We start from the raw sequence: 20,350 nt of genomic DNA on the forward strand, positions 1-20,350 counted from the left end.
CTCTTCCAATATCTGTAGCTTTTTTTGAGATTAGGGATTTTCCTCAGGATGAAATGCTGACGTTGGTGGATTTACCCCAATACTAAGGTTGGTGATTTGTGGCTATTGATGAATCAGCAGGTTTGTTGTAGGCATTGTGTGTGGTATATGGGTTTCATGAAAATTAATGTTTTGAGAATAGATATATGGTGGGATGGATGTTTGGGTTAGTTAGATTTGTTGTCTTGAAAGTTGTGTAGGATTGGTTTGATTTGATAGTTGGCTAGCTATTGGCGGTGTATAGGCAAGGGGAAGGCCATATGAAAGAAACTGGCCCTCTTGATAATTACCATATTGTTGCAAGGGCCTTTCTTCGTGTAATGTCAAAGGCACCACTATTTCTTGAGGGGAAGAACATTGAGATGGTCCTACTAGGTGGGTAGATAGGAGTAGGTTGTTGGGCAGGAGGGGTCCCTTTTGTGGCTCTCCTTTCTAGATACTTCAGTGCCTCCAAAATCTACACCATATGTTCCTTCAGTTGGTTAACATCATTCCTCAACTCCTTATTATTTTCTTCCAACTCATCCATGATCTTTGATTGAGCGCGAGTTATATAATGATGCTTTAGAAAATGTTTCCCCGTTATATTTGTTTAATTTTTTTGTGTGATGCAGTCAAGAAAGAAAATATTAAAATGAAAAATATATTTAAAAGAGAAAGAATGAAAATTTAAAGAATCATCATAGTTGTTGAGTGTCTTTGAGTCTTTAATGGAAATTAATGCAGGATCTTCATTAAATGACACACACCAAAATATAGTTCTTAATCAAACATGAAGTACATCATTGTTTGATTCGAAATACACCATTCTTTTCCTACTCTTACATAATCTACCCATATCCTAAGTCATTACGTCACCCTTTCCTAGCCTTAGGTATCATTCCTTTCATCTCTGATATTAACTAGTTGGAATGGCTAAGGAAATCTTTAATTTCTTAAGGTATTTGGTATAAAAATGTAGCTATCTCAGTGTTAGCCAAAGATGTTAACTGTGTGAAATGGTTGATCCAATACTCAATGAGCTTGTCTCCTTCTTCTATCTAACCATCCTTCTGTTTTACAATGACCTTATATTCTTTCATTATCCTGATTACTTTCCATTTCTCTATATTAATTTCAGCCTCACACGCTTCGACAATTTCTTGTACCTGGTTCTCCATGTTTTGCACTTGCGCTTAAAGCTCATTTACTTGGGTCAACGCTTCTTGTTGATCTCCTTTAGCTTTGTACAACGCTCCTTTACCCTTAATCCCAACTCTTTGCTTGTAGCTTTAAGACACCGTTAAACCTTATCTGCATGCCTTTGCACTGACTTTTGCTTCTTACAAACTTTTTCATAAACCTGTTGTTTTTCATTATTCTCTCTTTTCAAAATGGCACAAGTTTGGCGCCTCTCTCAAAGTTTCCTTTCCATCTTCATATTCTTCTCAATCATCTTTGCTAGTCTTACCTTTTTGAATAACCTTTGCCCATACACTGTTTACTTTTTGGATTAGCTCAGTGAAATTTCTATTTTTGTAGTAGAAAACAAAAGGAGTCAATAGTTCCTTGGCAGGTGGTCCCATAATAAGATAAGCAAGCTGACATTGTCCTATAACTGGATTATAATTGATGCACCCTCTAGTACCCATAAGAGGAATATTTGGGTAACTACCACAATGATAAACTATGGTCGTAGACTGCTGCCATGGAGTGTGCCACCTAATGTGTCTTTCATTCAAGCTAGCCAGGTGGTTGGTCTATTCCTGACTACTTTTCGTCCCAATCTGAAACCTCAACAAATCAGTGATCGGGCACTTGATCTTACTTGGTCTTTTAAAGATATGGGCTATGAGCCATATATAGAGCACGAGCAAAACACATATTATTCTTTTTCCCTTCTTCTCATGGCAAAAGCTCAATGCATAGTAGACATAAGCCAATATAGCAGTGACAGGATTTTCAAACTGATTTTTGCATGTGAGAAACACATTTACCGCTGTTAAATCCACAAAGTTATCATGCTGTGGAAAAAGGACAATGCCATAAATAGTGAGTGCTAAGACATCCATAAAAGTCTCCCAATCTTCATTGCTTGTTAGGTTTTGCATATGTCGCTCACGAAAATCTCTCGCGAATCCTCTATTTTGTTGTCTCTCTTGACAAACATGTTGCAATTCTACTTCGTGGATCTTTAAAACATTGGCTATGGTCAAGAGGGATGCATAGTGCTATAGGGGACGGTATGGCTGCTGACCTTCCAAAGGCAAGTCCAGAATCTGCTCAAACTCTTTTAGTATTGGAGTTAGCTGAAAGTCTTGAAAGGTGAAACAACTTAATGGAGAATCATAATATTGGGCTATGGCTGTTATGGCATCTTCTTATACATCCACTTCCATCAATCTCAAAATGTTTCCAAACCTCCTCACTAAAGTGAATTGTTGAACTGTCTTCAGTTTCTTTCCTAACTCTCTTAGACTGGTGGTGTTAACTTTCTTAACCTCAAATGCAACTTTCTTCTTAATTCAACTAATTTTACCCCATTGCTACTTGATCCCACATTAGTGTCCATTTTCCTTGGATTCTCAAACAACTGTGATCTTTAACCGATAAATAAAATAAAAGAAAGGAAATAGATGAGAAATTATTCAAAATCTTATATTTATTTCATTGATATAGGATACTAGTGGTGAGGACCAATATTGATTCTAAACAGATAAATTATCCATGTAAGAATTATCATTGATTTTAAACAGGTTAAGAAATCCACTAGGCACTTATATCGATGAAACAAATATGTGACGATCATGATAATGAAAGAACAATATGAATTATTATCCTTTTAACATCTCTTTGAAAATTATTATTGACTTTTTCATAAATTTGAATTGATGCTTAGAAGGATAATGCTTCAGATGACAATGTAATGATGCAAGAAACATGTCAATTATCATCATTAACCTTTTTCAAAAACCTATTTTACAGTTATAACAAGTGTTATAAGGATGACAGCAAGCATGACCTTTGGATTTATGATATGTAATAACATGCAAAATGATAATGATATAAAGAAAATTAACATAGAGAAACATGTGAATCACTAGCCTTTAACATTATTCCAAACTTTAGCAAAATTTCTTATCCTTTTATATTTTTGAAAATTTAAGGCACTAATAATTCACGTGATTTTTAAAAGAGAAGATAAGAAAAAAAAATACTCCCTTTGTGCCCTATTTTTGATCAACTAAGGGTCTAATCTAAAGGTCTAGGGCATTCTTTTATATGTAAAGACTCGTCAAAGGTAGCTTGTAATCCTAAAAGGTCACTAGAGTCAAGATCTGATCCTTAATATTGACCACAACAGTAAGGAGTCTACTAGATGTGGGACATCAAGAAAAGATCAAACTCTAGTTAGGGTTTTCACGATAGACAAATAGGACATGCGTCCAAAATAACACCGCTACATAACCCTTCTAATTCTAAGCATACTTAGATGTGGGTATAGGGTCCTGCTTAAAGTGCGTGATGAATGCGTAAGTGGTAAGTGTGTGAGGGAGCATACAAACCTTATTAACTCAACAGAAATTAAAGCTGCAAAATTAAACAATACGAGAATACCACACAAATTATTAATAGTCATCTACTGTAACGCCCCAGATTTTTGTAATATCGATTATTATTATGTATATAAATATGAATAGATGTTAGAGTGTGTACTTGATTGCATAATGATGATGTCGATGTGTATGGATGCATGTGAATCAGTATAATTGTAGTTGTATATGATTGGATTGGATTGATTGAGCTGAGAAAACAGGTGAAGGGTGTAATACTGGGGCATTCTCGCTATAGCGAGAGGGCCCTGGGCGTGAGGCATGAAACTGTGTCATTCTTATTGTAGCGAGAGGATTCTCACTGTAGTGAGAAGGCACTGGGAGAAGGTGGTGAAACTGTTTCCTTGTCGCTATAGTGAGAGGTCCCTTGCTAGCGACAAAGCCACAATTTGGGCAGCATTTCTAGGTGCAGTCTCGCTGCAGCGAGAGGGTCTCGCTGTAGCAAGATTCTGCAGAAACCAGGGTGCAATTTTCTTTAATAATTTTGCTGTAGCGACAGGAGGCCTCGCTGTAGTGAGAGTGTCATGACCAAAAGAGAATTTAAAGGCGTTAGGGTTCAGGGAAGCTTCATTTCTCACTTTCCCTTCAAGATTTCTTCGATTCTCTCACTCCCAAACATTTTTCCACCGATTAAATTGCCTGCAAAGCCGTTTGTGAGCTAGATTGAAGGTTGGATTCTTGTTGGGATGCTTAGAGGTGAGTTTAAAATGGTTAGGGTTTCAGTCTCTCTCTCTCATTCTTTGTTCTCTTGGTTTTCCTTGATCCTTATGAGATTCCTCCATGTATTTAGGACTAAGTTTGTGTGGGGAACACTTCTTAGAGCTAAATTCGTGTGTGGGTCTTCATTTGAGGTACGGGAGAACTCTACCCTATCTCATTTTGGTTGAAAACCTATTTATTTACTATATTTTGTAATGTAATTGAGATAGGATATGTGAACTAAAGTATTTTGGGAGGTAATGTGTGGTGGGTATGATTGTGATGATTTGAAAGTTGACTTTGAGTGAATTTTTATAAGAATTGATGATTGAATATGGATGACGTGTTGAAATGTTGTGTGCATAGAATAGGTATGTGTGTCATGTGTGGTAAATGAATGTGAGCTAGTGGGTTGTATACTGTGAATGAATGTGGGCACTTGTGCCATATGTGTGAATGACTATAGGCCTATGTGTCGTGTAATGTTAATGACTATGGTTATTTTGTGAAAGTGGAATGTGTGTGAATGGGGTGTGTAAATGTCGTTGTAATGATGCTATGAATGGTTCAGTGATACATTGGAGGTATGAAAGATAGGGACGGTAGAAATACCTTGGGGAAGAGAGAGTGGCGGTGACACCAGCAGTGAGCGTGGGTGCATCACAGGCCACACACTCTCCTTCTGACTAGACCTCTGACCACTACCTTTGCTGAGCGACCCATGATTGCCTATGCGGTATCTGTGAGGCAGGGGTAACCGACGACTATTCATGGTGTGAACTGTGGTTACAGTGCCACAGTAAGCGTGACTAGGTATGGTAAGCGCACGTGTGTGAAATGTTGGTGTAGTGAGTGCACCGGTTGTGTATTGAATTTGAATAGATGATGAATGATGATTGTGACTAAGATTGAGATGCTTGTCTTGTGAATGCATTATTTAACTCTGTTAATAAATGTGTAGTGTTTGGGGTGAGTCTTTATGTTTATGTGTGTTGGATAGTGTAGAGTACTCACTCTTACATTTACTTTTCAGGTGACCAAGACAATCAGCACCAGATTTAGTGAAGGAAGGATGAACTGCTATAGGACATAGATTGTATTTTGAAATTATGATGTAACTGAATTGGTCCTCTAGCAGTCTTTGATATAAATTTGTAATCCTTTGTTGTTTTGAACTGTTTTACGAAACTCTATAATGGGACCTTTTTATTTAAATGAAAATTTTATTACTCCCATTTTGCGAAATTATTACTTGAAAATTAAATTAAGGTGTTACATCTACCCTAGGATTAACAACAACATCAAAAGTATATACAACGAGGTTACAAAATTCATGTACAAATAAAAGAAATATAATACAATTAATTCCAATAAATAAGAAAAGAGAAAATGATTAAACAAATAGAAACAAAATAACACAAATTTACATAATTAATTATCAAAGGCTTGACTCTCTAAAAATATCCCTAGTGGAGTCGCCATTTGTCGCAATTAGGCTGTTGCAACTAGACAGCGAAAAATGATTTTAAGAAATTCAGTAGAGTTACCACCAAACTTTATCAAAGAAAACCTTAGAAAAACTTAATATTTTATCTTTGAAACAAAGAATGGGTTTAGAAGTTATTTACGTGTAGGGAAGGTATTAGTACACTACAATGTCCGTTTAAATAATGGTTACCTTAAATTAATTGTACAAATTTATTACAATTTTGAAAAGTATTTATTTAACCCTTAAAAAATAAACGTTGCTATTTTTATTTCAAAGAAATAAAATTTATTTATTTGGATATTAAGTTATATCTTAGAAAGGAAAAAATATTTTTAAAAGCTATTTTAACTAGACGAATATGATTTTGCTCCTACGTATCTTCGGGTGAAATGGAGAACTAAAAGTCATGTAGTTCTATAGAAAAATGATAGAATTATTTTATTAATTAGAAATTTATAAGATTTTAAAAGAATTTGTTTTGAAATTAACCATATTTTTAAAAAATGAAATAAAAAGTGTTTAGATCTTTAAGGAGACAAGATAGCACAGCTATACATGTTATCCTATAACGAGCAATACAAAAAGGCGAAGGAAGATCACACATCTAAATTGTAAGTTATTGTAAATGTGTAGTAATTAAGACCATATATTTTAATTTATGAAAAAGTGTTTTTAATATACATAATTTAATTAAAAAATTTAATATTTGAAGAAATTTAAGATAGCGTAATGATACCGATTTACTTTTAAGAAGAAACAGGACATGTAACACCTTAAATTTAATTTCAATAAATAAAGAATTTCACAAATTTTTGAAATAATAAAATTTCCATTTTCAATTCAAGTTTCATCAACCATTTCAAATGAAGAAAGGGAGTTACAAATTACATCAAACAGTTGCTACAGGACTTATTCAAATACAACAGTTTTCAAAATAATATCCTAAGTCCTATAGCAGTTCCATCCACCCCTTCACTGAGTCCAGTGCTGATCGTCTTGATTACCTGAAAAATGAATATAAGGGTGAGTACTTTACACTACTCAAAAACATAGTCAACATAGAGTCTCACTTCCAGCACATTTCCAATACATTAAACAAATACAATCACAGGCAGCATTATCATACAACTCATGTCAATTTAACACTGATGCACTCACGGCATTGACAACATTTCACATCCATAAGTACAATACACAAACCCGTGCATACGCACACCAGCCACACTCACTGTGACACTGTGATTACAGATTTACGCCATGAATGGTTGCCGGCTACCCCCGCCTCACAGATACCATGTGGGCGCTCACGGGTCGCTTAGCAAAGATAGAGGTCAGAGGTCTAGTCAAGAAGAGAGTGTGTGGCCCGTGGTACACCCATTCCACAGTTGGTGTCACCACCACTCCCTCTTCCCCAAGGTATTTCTACCGTCCTCATCTTCGACACCCCTAGTGTATCGTTGAACCATTCACAGCAAATCACAACAGTGCTAACACGCCCATTTATATATATTTCATTCACACATGCAATCATCATGCTTACACACGACAAACAGCCCACATTGCATTTAATTATACGGTACTAGGCCCACATTCATTTCACATTACATGGCACATGGCCAATATTCATCTATATTACACGGCCCTCGGGCACACATTTGTTCACAATATACATTCTATCATGCAACATTTAGCATACAATTTACATTCATCAATCAACTTTCATTCTCTGCACGTTTTCTACCTTCTAACTCAGCCACAACTCCATATTCAATCAATTACACATAAAAAGAGTAGGGTAGAGTCCCCCCTTAACTCATATCGAAGACCCACACGTTACATCCGCCAAAAAGTGCTCCCCCTCACGGATTTCGTTCTAAACACATAGAGAAACTCCATGAAAATCCTATAAATCACCAAAAACAGAGAAAAGAGAGGAAAACGAAAACCTTAACCATTTAAAACTCACCTCTAAGCGTTCTCCACACCTTTCAACCTTCAATCTAGCTTCCGAACAACTTTGGAGACAATTTAATCGATGGAACAGGGTTTGGGAATGGGAGGATCTAAGGGACTTCGAAGGGAGAGGGAGAAATAACCCTCCCCGAACCCTAACCCCCTTTAAATCTTTTTCTGGTCGCGACACTCTCGTTACAGCGGCGAGGTCCCCTCGCTGTTGCGACACGCCCTCTCGCTACAGTAAAAAACTCAGAGAAAACTGCACTCTGGTTTCTGCAAAATCTTGCTACAGCGAGACCCTCTCGCTACAGCAAGACTGCACCCAGAAATGCGCCCCAAACTGTTGCTCTGTCGCTACAGCGAGACATCTCTCGCTACAACGAGAAGGTGACAGCTTTGGTCCTTCCTCCCAGGGCCCTCTCGCTACAGCGAGACTCCTCTCGCTGCAACGAGGACAGCCCAATATTACACCCTGCACTTGGGCACTTAGCCCATTTTTAACCCTATCCAGTCATGCATACACATATATATACACACATCCACAACATACATATATATACACATATTCATACTCATTACACACAAAACACCATCATTACGCATTCAATGCAAATTTTCAACATCCATTTACACTTATACACACATATACACGCATTCAGATTCATATAAATAACAATAATTAATATTACAAAATTTGGAGTGTTATAGGACACTGAAATGATAGCTAAAAAAAAGACTTACTCCTTCTCTGCTGCTATCTTTTGGTTTCCCTTTGTTAGGATCTCTTTTGTTGTTCTTCCTCTAATACTATCCCTCCAGAAAGTTTTTTTTAGTTTTTGAATGGTTGGCTCTTTTGGTCGGTTCCTTCTCTCACATGCTTCTCTCCTTTTTTTTAAAAAAAAAAAAGCTTATCTTCTCTCTTTTTAGGTTCCCCTTCTCCCTATTTTTCTTTCTCTCTAAAAAAAAAAAAAAAAACCAAAACCTGTGCTCTTTTTCTCCGGATCCCTCCTTTCTTTCTCCGATTGCACTCTCTATCTATATTTTGGTGTCTCTGCTCTTGATTTGTTGCTCTCTCATTTTTTTTTTTGTAAAATGCCCCCCGTTTTCCTAGAGAACTCTTCTTTTTGAAGACCAAGCCGCCCCAGCCTTCTTAACTAAGGCCAAAACTCTAGTGTAAGAAACTCTTCCTTATTCACCTACGGACTAATCTTTTCCCTACAACTTTATCCTTAGTTTTCTTAAAATTATACATTACTCTTCCATTTTTAGCAATTTTCTTTCTTCTTTTTCGTGTCATGTAAAGAACTCATGGAGAAAGAGAATAATTGTGTGCAATATGTTCCTTACCCAATCAACTTTTACTGCTAGCATCTCCACAAAATCAGCCTTAATTAAAGGGTGCTAGTTGTAATACACAGCAAGGCACCATTTTATCACATACCTATTTTTTCTAATTTTTGTTAATTGTTTTGTTTTATTTTAATTTCTGAAATATAATTCAGGTAAAATTTCGGTATTCACAATAAACAATTACAAACTACAAAAAATAATAAAAACATAGAAAATATTTAAATAATATTTTTAAATTATCTAAATTAATATTTAACTAATAAATATGTATTTTATTTTTTAAAATAAAAAAAGACCTGAAGCTTGCCTTAAGCTGCATTTTGGTAAGTTAAAATAGGGTGGATTAAGCAACCCGATTAGTGTAAAACCTTCAGTTAAACTCCTAATTTTTGTTGGGCATTGTCAGCTATCTTGTTAGGTTCAACCTACTTTGTTATTCCTAAGTTATGGAAACTCAAGTTGAATGTAACCTTATGGCAACATAACCTTTAATTGAGTTTTATTATTTTTTGCTCAACTGTATCCTATTAAGAATTTTGAAATTTTTTTTTATTTTGACTTGAAATATGTTATGCCTTAGGACTTAGAAGCTTGCTTGAAAAGATTTCATTGTCAACTCGTTCTTTCACACTATTCAAATTTTGTTAGGTTTGAGAGAGATTTATAACATAAGTATAATATTTCTTGATAAGTCTATATTTTAAAGTGTTTTTATAATATACTTTTATATGTCTGACCCTTATTTGTTTGAGATTTTGCACTAATTTATTCATTAATTGTTACAATTTAGCATGAATCAATCATTAACAAATTATAGAAGCATTTTGCTTGCAATTTGATACAAAGTAGGGCTACACTCAATAAGAAGTACATCATTGCCTAATAGCCAACCTGGAAGTGCTTTGTCAGAATGCATGCTCGTGCTAGTGGGTATGCACAATCGTTTTTCTCTCTTGGTATAACCAATTAAGAGATTTCTAAGGGGTTGCGAGAGAGAATCTTAAATTTGAATTTGGCAATAGAAAATCATGTATATTTATATAGATAAGTATATCTTTTGTTAGAGATAAAACATATGTTTTCGAGGCCAATCATTATCTTTTCTTGAATTATGCACCTTATATAAAAGGTTTTATAAACTAGAGATGCATTTTGAGACTTGGAGACTTAGGCTTGTGATGATTCAAATCAATGAATAGGCAAGTGCACTTATTGTCATAGTAGTATATTAAAAAGGAGTACCAAATGTTTATCCATAGGGACTGTTAATTAAAAATTTCAATCCTTAATTACTCAGTTGTTAAGAAACACAAAAAAAAATAAATTATGATGATAATATTTTCTAAGATAAAAATAGCAAATAGAAAGAAAATAGATTTCAAAAATTAAAATTTGAAAAATGGGGTTAAGTAAATTCAGATGGATAAAGTGAGTACCTAAATTATAAATCCTTTTAAGCATCCAAACCAACTAGATTCCTCCCTCAACTACTCAATTTTAATCCTAGAGCTATAGGAATTCCTAAGATAAGCCAATACCTTTCTTAAGGATAATAGCTCCTAATTGGCTAACCCTCAGTTGATTAACCATAATCTTTTTCTTAATTAACAACTCCCAGGTTGCATTAAATTTGATTTATGAATTCTACAATTAGGGTTATCCCTAATACAGAAGACTTATGTCATTTTATCTCTAGAGTGGCATTCAAATCATTTCAAATGCGCAATGATCAATTTATGCCAGATTTCTACTCAAAACCAAAAACATGAAAAAAAGATAAGAGATAAATTGAATCACCAACCAACAAGTAAAATTACTCAATTGAACTCAAGAAAATAAAACTTGAAATAGTCTAAAGGAGAATTTCAAGAAAGAATTACAAAGGATTCATTACATTTAGGTACTCAACAAAGAAATTAGAAATTAAACATAGAGAAACTATAATCCAAGATTAGAGAACGAAAGGAAAGTCTTATTGTCATCCCCAGTTGTAACCGTCACTTTTTCTTCCTTCCCAATCATCTCCCTTAGGTTTTTATATCATCCTCTTTTTATATTAGGTAGCCCAACTGTTCACTTTTTCGCTGATGCTTAAATCTGACGCATATTATTTTACACTCTTAAATACATGATCATGTACTTGCCTGTGTATATCTCTGGTTCCTTAATAATTTATCCCTTTAAGCTTCTGACTAAACTACATGTTTGGAAACACGGTCATGTACTTGACCGTGTATATCTCTACTTCAAAGACTTTGCTTATTTGACGAGATCCAAGAAGTACATCAGCAGATATATGAGCTTGTACTTGTCCGTGCAGATTTCTACCTTTGCGCTCGTAACAATTCATTCAACTTGAAAGTACACATGCACATACATAGTCGTGTATCAGGCCATGTATCTTGCTGATTTTATAAATCTTCAAAGGGAGTTGACATTGCTTCCCTTTTTATCCATTATTCTTCTAAAGGCTCTCATTTCTTGTTCATTTTTCTTGAAACATGAATAACAATCCAATTAATAACAAAATCTCACAATGGCTACTTCAAAATCCCAATCATTATTTATGAATTACATTAGAGAATCAAGCATAAAAAGTATTTATCAGCTTGGTCAATTTTTGAAAACTGTCAATGTCATTTGAAAGTAAGGGATCAAGAACGCATCTTAAAGAAAAACCTTATTTCATCTCTTTTACTTTTGAGATTTCTCTAGTTTGCTTTTTCTTTTCTTTCAAACAAATAAAGTTTTATTCATATTTTTTTCGTTGCCTATTTCGTTATGTGTAACTAAATTTATAACTAGGATTATGGTGGATCATGTGCACACTTTATGTGACCTTTATGTTTAATGATAGTTGTAGTTTCTTTTGATAATAAGTTTTTGCCCTAGTGTGTGTATATTTGTATATTGAGAATTGATCACTCTTAACATCTCATAATTGATTGCATTATAGGCGACTGTACCATATATAATTAATGGATCTATAGGATAAAATTTGACAAAAAAATTAAGTGGGCCAATCTTTATTATGTTATTGATTTCGTTTCATTATGCTGATAATACATTTGGTTCTCACTTTCAAATGTTTTGATTCCTTTTTCTAAGTGCATAATTAAACCCTAACAAAAATATCTCAAATGAGATTTTCTTTATTAATTTTCCCTTTTGATTGTATCATTGATTTTGTTTTGTTATGTTGATTTCATTTTTTTTTGTACTCTTAATCCATTTGATTCTTCTTTCCAAATGCAATAATAAACCCTAAAAATCCTTTCTTTTCTTGCAAACCTAAAAATAACCCTAAGAGTCCTTTTTGCAAACCCTAATTTTTTCAAACCTAAAAATTTTCTTTTCTTGTAAACCCTAAATTTTTTTTTTCTAACCCTAAAATTATCTCTCTTTCTTACAAACCCTATGTTACACTTTCAAAATATAGCAATATGCTTTGTGTAAAATCACTAACTAGCAAGTGTACTAAATGAAGGAGAGCTGGTTTTATTTCAAAATGATTGGCTTGTGTTGTTGGTCTGGCTATGGAAGAGTTGTAGCCCTGCATGTTATGTATAGCATAATCTTCCAATGTTCTTTGCCTATTCTGGTCAGCCATTACTTGATATACTTATGGTGTCGGAGAAGCAAATTGACTTTCAACGGACTTAGGTGGAGAAGGTGTTGACTGTAAATCTTGCTCTTTGCTTCTTGAATTTTCTGCTCTTAATTCATTTCTCAACCTTCTTAAAGTTCTGTCTATATCCGGATCAAATACAAGAGTAGTCTTGTCTTTATTTTTCCCACTCATAAACAAAAAGTAAACCTAAACACAACAAAAACACTTGAAAAGTGATCAGAATACAGAACAATGTTATGCAGAAAAATTTCTAGCAAAATATTCTACAAAAAATAAAATTAACATCTAAACATCTTAACGAAACACAAATTGCAATGGTACAAAGCTTATACAAAACTGGACAGCAAAAGTGTATAGAAAACTTATAAAAAATTAATACAAATTTTAAATAATGAAAACAGAATTTAAAAGAAAACAGAAAACAAACAGCTCAATCTAGTTGCCTCCTTGCTACTAATGATATTGAAAAATAAATGCTTCCGGCAACGACGCCAAAAACTTGTTAGACTTTCAAAATACAACAATATGCTTTGTGTAAAATCACTAACTAGTAAGTGTACTAAGTAGTTGTAGCAAGTAATAAAATTTTGGAAATCAATATGAATTTTGTAACATGTAAAAATAAGAGATAAGAACAATAAAAGGTAACAAATATGCTGTAAAAACAGAATACGAATTTTGTATTAAAATGCTATATGGAAAATAATTAGGAATCACTTTACCAGATTTTTCATTGTAGTGTAATCAGGTTCTGGACTCTTAAGAATTCTAATTAGTTAATAATCAATTTCACTTCTTTGACCAAAGGACAATTTCTTGCCTCATTAATCCTAATACCTAATTAAACCTCCCTAATTCCTTAGGTAAATTCAATCAAATATTGCATTAAGTTTTAAAAATTATAGGATTACTAAATTATGATCACTTGTTCCTAAGGCCTCAATAACCTAGATATGATTCAAATATAAGAAATAAACTCAATTTTCATTGATAAAGATTCCTCTAACTTCAATTGAATGAATGATTAGTTCACAATTGCATTAAGAATAAAATCACATACTCAATTCAAATAAAACCTCAAGGTCCAGATCCAAAATTACATCACAATATCAAATCTGGATCCATGGATCTCTAACCAAAAAGGTTTAGAACAACATTATAATGGAAGAAGGAAAAGTAAGACAAGAAGAAGACAAGAAGCAGAAGAACATCTTTCAAGACCCAATCTTCACCCTGATTCCTCTAGTAATGAAGCTTGAAAGTTGCTCCTAATCCTTCTTCTAACTTACCTTGGAAGTTAAAATAGTTAGGAAGTGAAAAATGACAAAAAAGTTTACAAAAGCCCCAAATCTGAGCTCTTAACTACTATTTATAATTTTTCTTTCCTTTTTCCACTTTAGCACTTTAATCACTGAGAGTTCAAACATGGAAGGATTTCTAGAAGCTTCTAAGGTTGAAGTAGGAACACTAATCGACCGAAGTTGACACTTAAAGGTAATTTCCAAACTTCTGTTATTTTATGTAAACACTTTTAGTAGCCAGAGTGTTAACACCATGTGTTTTTTGAGATTTTGCCTTACGCGTGGCTACTCTTAGCAGTTAGAGTGTTTACGAGCAGCTGTGCGTGACTACTCTCATTGGCGAGAGTGCTTATGCACATGATTCCTGGGCAAACTAGCATTGGGCGTTATTACTCTCAGTAGCAAAAATGTTAACGCACAGGCCCTTCATGAATTCTGTTGTTGGAATGTTAATTTTCAGCACTTATGTTGCTACGCACTTGATCTTCAAGGATTTTCTTCTTCAAAGTGTTAACTCTATGCATCCAAAGTGGCTACGCCCAACACTTATCACTTGATTCTTGGTCTTTTAAGCTTAATTTCTCAACTTTCTTCACTTCAATACCAACTTCAAAGGCTCAACTCAAGTTTTTGCACAAAAATTAATTCTTATTAAGCCAAATTTCTCCAAAATTAGAATAAAATCCAAAATTCCAAGCTATCTACACAATTATCAATATTAATGCAATTTTTATGATATTTTCAAGTTTATTTAGTACTTTACTACTTATTTATTAACAAAAAATATGCTAAAAATGTAGTAATATTTGGATTTATCACCACCTTAAATTTAGAAATTTGCTTGTCCTCAAACAAATCAAATCAACTCAAAGGGAAAAATTCAATCCACTTCTCACAATTCAATCTGCAAGTTGCCTTACAAATTTTTTCAATTTCCAATTCTGTGTTTTCTGATTTATCAATCTAAATCAAGCTATTATTCAATTCAATCACAATGACAATCACACTGAATTAATCACATTATAAACAAAATCTTGTCATCTGAGTTCATGTAATTTAGCAAAGGTTCATATGAGTACAATTGAGAAACATGATCATAACTCACAAGAAGTGTTTCCCTCATTACTCAACAATGTTTAGGCCCAGTATTTGCTCTCAAAATCATCATTTTTACCACACTCTACCATAGGTTGACAAATATTCTCAATCTGCTAGTAAATATACAACAAGTCACATATCAAGAGGGCTTTTTTAGGTAAAATTTAGGCTAAAGGATAGGTAGGTTTTGGATCAAATAGGGAAATAATGTGATAACTTCCAAATAGAAAAGATGCAGTTCAAGTAGATGAAAATCAAAACTCAATTTGAGATTGCATTATCTTTGCATGTTTTCAAATTTACACAGAATTTTTAGGACTTCATGCAACATTTAAAGATTAACATTCAAAAATTCTTTTTCAATTCTTTTCTTCTTCTTTTTAATGCTTTGCTTTTCATTTTTCTTTTCAAATAACTCAGAATTTTGCTAGTTATAACGTCCCAAATTTTGTAATTTAGTTGATTATTAATATAAGTATTTGTGCTGACTTTTCTATGTAGTGTATTTATAATTGTAGAAGATTGGATGATTGGGATTGGACTGAATTTTTTTGGCTAAGTGTTCTGGTGCAGAGTGTTCTCACTGTAGCGAGAGGACCCTGGGAGGAAGGCGTGAAACTGTTGCTTTGTCGCTGTAGCGAGAGTGTCTCGTTGTAGCGACAAAGCCACAGTTTGGGGTGCATTTGTGGATGCAATCTCACTGTAGCAAGAGGGTCTCACTGTGGCGAGATTCTGCAGAAATCAAGGTGCAATTTCGTCTGAGACTTTCGCTGTAGCGATAAGAGGCGTCGCTGCAGCAAGAGTGTGTCGCGTAGCTAGAGTATCGCTATCAAAGGGGTTTTAAAAAAAAGTTTAGGGATTGGGATTTCATTTCCCTATTTCTTTTCCAAATCTCTTCGATTCTCTCGACCCAAAACCCTATTTTACCGATTAAATTGCCTCCAAAGCTGTTCGAGAGCTAGATTGAATGTTGAATCCGTGTAGGGAACGCTTAGAGGTGAGTTTTAATGGTTAGGGTTTTCATTTTTCACCCCCTTTCTCTGTTTCTCGATTTCCTTGGATTCTCATGGAGTTCTTTCATGCTTTTAGGCCGAAATTCGTGTGGAGAGCACTTTTGTGGTTGAATTCGAGTGTGGGTCTTCAATCCAAAGTAAAGGGAGACTCTACCCTATCTTAATATGTGTGATTAGCCGTTTATTTCGTTGAATATTGTGATGTAGTTGAGTTAGAAGGTAGGACATATGTGTTAATGGGAATGGTTGTGAAATATGATGTGGGCTATGCGCCGTGAGATGTGAATATTATGTGCGTGTGATGAATCCATATTTTTATTGATATTTTAGCATAATTCTAACATAATTTATAAGAAAAATATATGAAGAAAGCAGAAAAACTCAGAAAAAGAGAATGAATTTAAGTTTTCTTTAAAATTGTAGTTATCTTAGCAATTGTGGAATTTTTGCTTAGGAATTAAGTTTTTAATCTTGTTTTTGAAGGAATAATTCGAGCAAGGTTCATGAAAATGGAGGCTTGATGACAAGGAAGAGGAAAGAAGCAAGTCTGGACTCCAAAAACACAAGAACAAGAAAATACAGACTAGGCGTGACCATTATTGTCAGTGAAAGTGATCACTCCAGAGTTCAAAGAAGAAGAAAGCCTGGGCGTCATCACTTTTATCAGTAAAAGTGAGCGTTCCAGAGAGGCAAATATCAGGAAAAGCTTTGCGTAACCACTATTATCAGCGAAAGTGAACGTTCCAAAGAGCCTTCATTTTGGAGAGTTGCGCGTAATCACTTTTTCTCATAAAAGTGATCACACGCAACCACTTGAGCTCTGCATTGTCACTTTTATCAGCAAGAGTGATAGTTCCAGAGAGCTCTCAATATCAGGAAAGTTGCGCGTGGCAACTTTTCTCATAAAAGTGTTAATGCGCAATCATAAACCCTCTGCGTAGCTACTATTTTTCATAAAAGTGATAACGCACAAATCTCAGAATTTCTATAAATACTAGATGCGCCCAGATTTTTGGGAGTTCAGTTTTATTTTTCATTTTTCTGTTAGATTGTCGTTGAGAGAGATTGAGAGAGAAGATTAGGGTCAAGTCTTGAAGCTTCCACAAAGAGGAATCGGATTGGAGCTTCCGGCCATGGCTTTTTGGAGTTTTTTTTCTTCTTCTTCTTCTTCTTTCTCTTTCTCTTCTCCCATGTTTGAGTAGTTTTCTTGTAGTTAGGGGTTTATGGAACTCGAATTGATGTATTGATTTAACTCTTGCTTTTGAATTTTGAGTTCTTGGATTAATTGAATTGTGAATTCTGCTTTTCTTGCAATCTATTAATAGAAATTAGTATAATTCAACAAAGAGGAACAATTACCAATGGAAGTTGGATTTGATTCTCCGATCTAAGTTAGCAATCAGAATTTAGGGATTTCTTAGGGATAAGGAGACCTAATTTTGCAATCTTAAGGTTCTAAGTCTTAATGCAACTTGAAATTGAACTTCACCTAGGGATTAGGGTGGTTTAGTTGCTTGTTAGGGTCAATAAGTTAAAGGATTAACCTTTGGCTATTGATATACGAAACTGATTGTCAATTAACCAAGTTCTTGAATTTTCAGAAGCATAATTGAATTAATATTGACATTCTTGTGAAGTAAATTCCTAACTACCTTTCAATCCATTTCTAATCTCACATTGCATTCATTGATCTATTTTCTGCACATTTTTCTTTACTCTTAATTGTTTTGGTTTATTGCTTTTGTATGTTACAACTCTCCTCCAAAATTTGTATGGCTCAAATGGTTACAATTTTGTGAATTGATACTTGAAATCTAAATTCCCTGTGGAGACGATATCCTGTTCTTAAAAATTACTCATTACTTGCTACAATACTAGTGCACTTGCTAGTGTTTAGATTGCTAAGAACAACGTGGATGAAAAATGTGTGTTTACCTGAAACTGATGAATGTGGATTATATAATAAATGTCGTGTAATAGAATGAGGGCATATATGCCGAGTACTGTGAATGGGTATGGGCACTTGTGCTGTATATTTGAATGAATATTGTGAACATGTGTGGGCCCAAGGGCCGTGTAATATGAATGAATATAGGCCTTGTGTCGTGTACTGTAAAACAAATAAGGGTCTAGTGCCGTGTATTATGCATGACTGTGGGCTTTATGCCGTATACTGAGAATGAATATTGCAATATGTATGAATGAGGCGTGATTAACGCCGGTTTAACGTGCTGTGAATGGTTCAGTGATACACTTGGGTTATGGAAGATGAGGACGATAGAAATACCTTGGGGAAGAGGGAGTGGTGGTAACACTGACAGTGGGAGCAGGTACACCACGGGCCAACCACTCTCTTCCTTACTAGACCTCTGACCACTACCTTTGTTGAGTGACCCGTGATTGCCTACGTGGTATCCGTGAGGCAGGGGTAATCGACGACCATCTATAGTGAAAATTTGTTATCACAGTGCCACCATAGCCGTGGCTAGCGTGCAATGTGCATGGGATTATTGTTTGTTAATTTTGTTTGTGCAAATTGTTTGATGTCATGAGTACATCAGTGTTTAAATTAAATTGAATGGAGTAGTATTATTGCCCGTGAATATATTTTATGAATTGTGTTGGAAATGATGTAAAATAGGTACAAGGTGAGACTTTATGTTTGTTTGTGTAACGAGTAGTGTAGAGTATTCACAGCAATCTTCAGGACTTTGTTAATATTTTTAGCAGAAAAGTCCACTATAGTGCCTCTAACAACAGTGCGATTTGGAGGTAAATGGTCTCCCCTGGTCCTTAAGGCATTAACATAGAATTCTTGTGTAATATCCTTGGATTCTTTTCCAACTATGGTAGTGAAAATCTCCCAGCCTCTTTTCTAAATCTGTTCAGAAAATTCAGGGTGCTCTCCTTTAGCTGGATCAAAATTTCTATCTTGAACTATCTTCCTCCTCAAGATATTGGCTTTAAAGTAGTTCTCATGTGCAATGCTCCTAAATCTAGGGTCATGATCAGGTATAGTCCTTGAAGAAGGACCAGCTGAGAATCTTCCCCTCTTTGATCCTTGAGTTCTTCTTGGTGTGCTTGCCATATTCTTTGCTAAAATCACAAATTAATATAAGAGAAATGAGTTTCAAAACTTGATAAAATTGCAACAAGTGTTATAGCAATTTCAACACTTTTTCTAATTTAAAACATAAAGGATATTGTGTCTAGAGACTATGCAATTTAAACAATCAATCACAATTGCAAGTCATCAATTTCAGCAATGTATAGGTGCAAAATGAATGTTCATGCTCAGCTTAACCCCTATTTTTCATGTGTGGTGTGTTAATATGCAGAGTGATATGATCAACATGTGCATAATCAAAATTCAAAGGTAAGAATGTGAAATTTAGAACCAATCAGTGTAGTGCATCAAATGAATAACTTCAGAATAATCTGCTCAAATAGTTTCAACACTAAAAATCACATTAGTAATTATGAAATTCATTTTGAAAATATTTTTTGCACAATTGATTAATCAAAACTCATTTCAGAATTATTTAAGACATATTTCCAGCAATTTCAGATATTAAAATGCAGAAACTTCACAATAATTTTCTCAGAAATCAAGTCTCATATTCAAGCACAAGTTAAGCAACAGGTTCATACAAAAATCCTTCATGTAGCGTTAATCTTCCATTAAAAATTATAATATGAGCATGGAATCAATCCTATCAACCTTGAATTTCATATTTGAATCAACAGTTTCACAAAAATTTTCAAGTTCCCAAATTTTCCCCAATTTACGCTCTGAAGAACCCTAATAAGAAATTTCAAAATTGGAGGAAGAATTACTTGGAATTGAAATGCAGAAATGATGTAATCCTACTTGCGGATGATGAAGAAGTAGATAATAAGTAGGAAAATCAAAATTTTATAGCTGGGGTTCAGGGCAGATGTGAGGGTTACGTTTACTGCTTCTGCATTATCACTCTGAAGGGTTTATATGGCTATGCAAAATGAGTGGACACTTTAAATAGGGAGAGTAGACACGCTGGAAATATTTTTAGTGAATTATAAGTGAGCGTGTTCACTCTAAGCACTCAGAGTGTCCACTTGAATGGAATTATGCAAATCACGTGACCACTTTAAGTGTTTGAAGTTAGAACCTAAAACTGTTGACCTGTACACGTGTCCAC

The sequence above is a fragment of the Abrus precatorius genome, unplaced genomic scaffold (assembly GCF_003935025.1).
Source record: "Abrus precatorius isolate BTA unplaced genomic scaffold, Abrus_2018 Scaffold9, whole genome shotgun sequence".
Lineage (NCBI taxonomy): Eukaryota > Viridiplantae > Streptophyta > Magnoliopsida > Fabales > Fabaceae > Abrus > Abrus precatorius.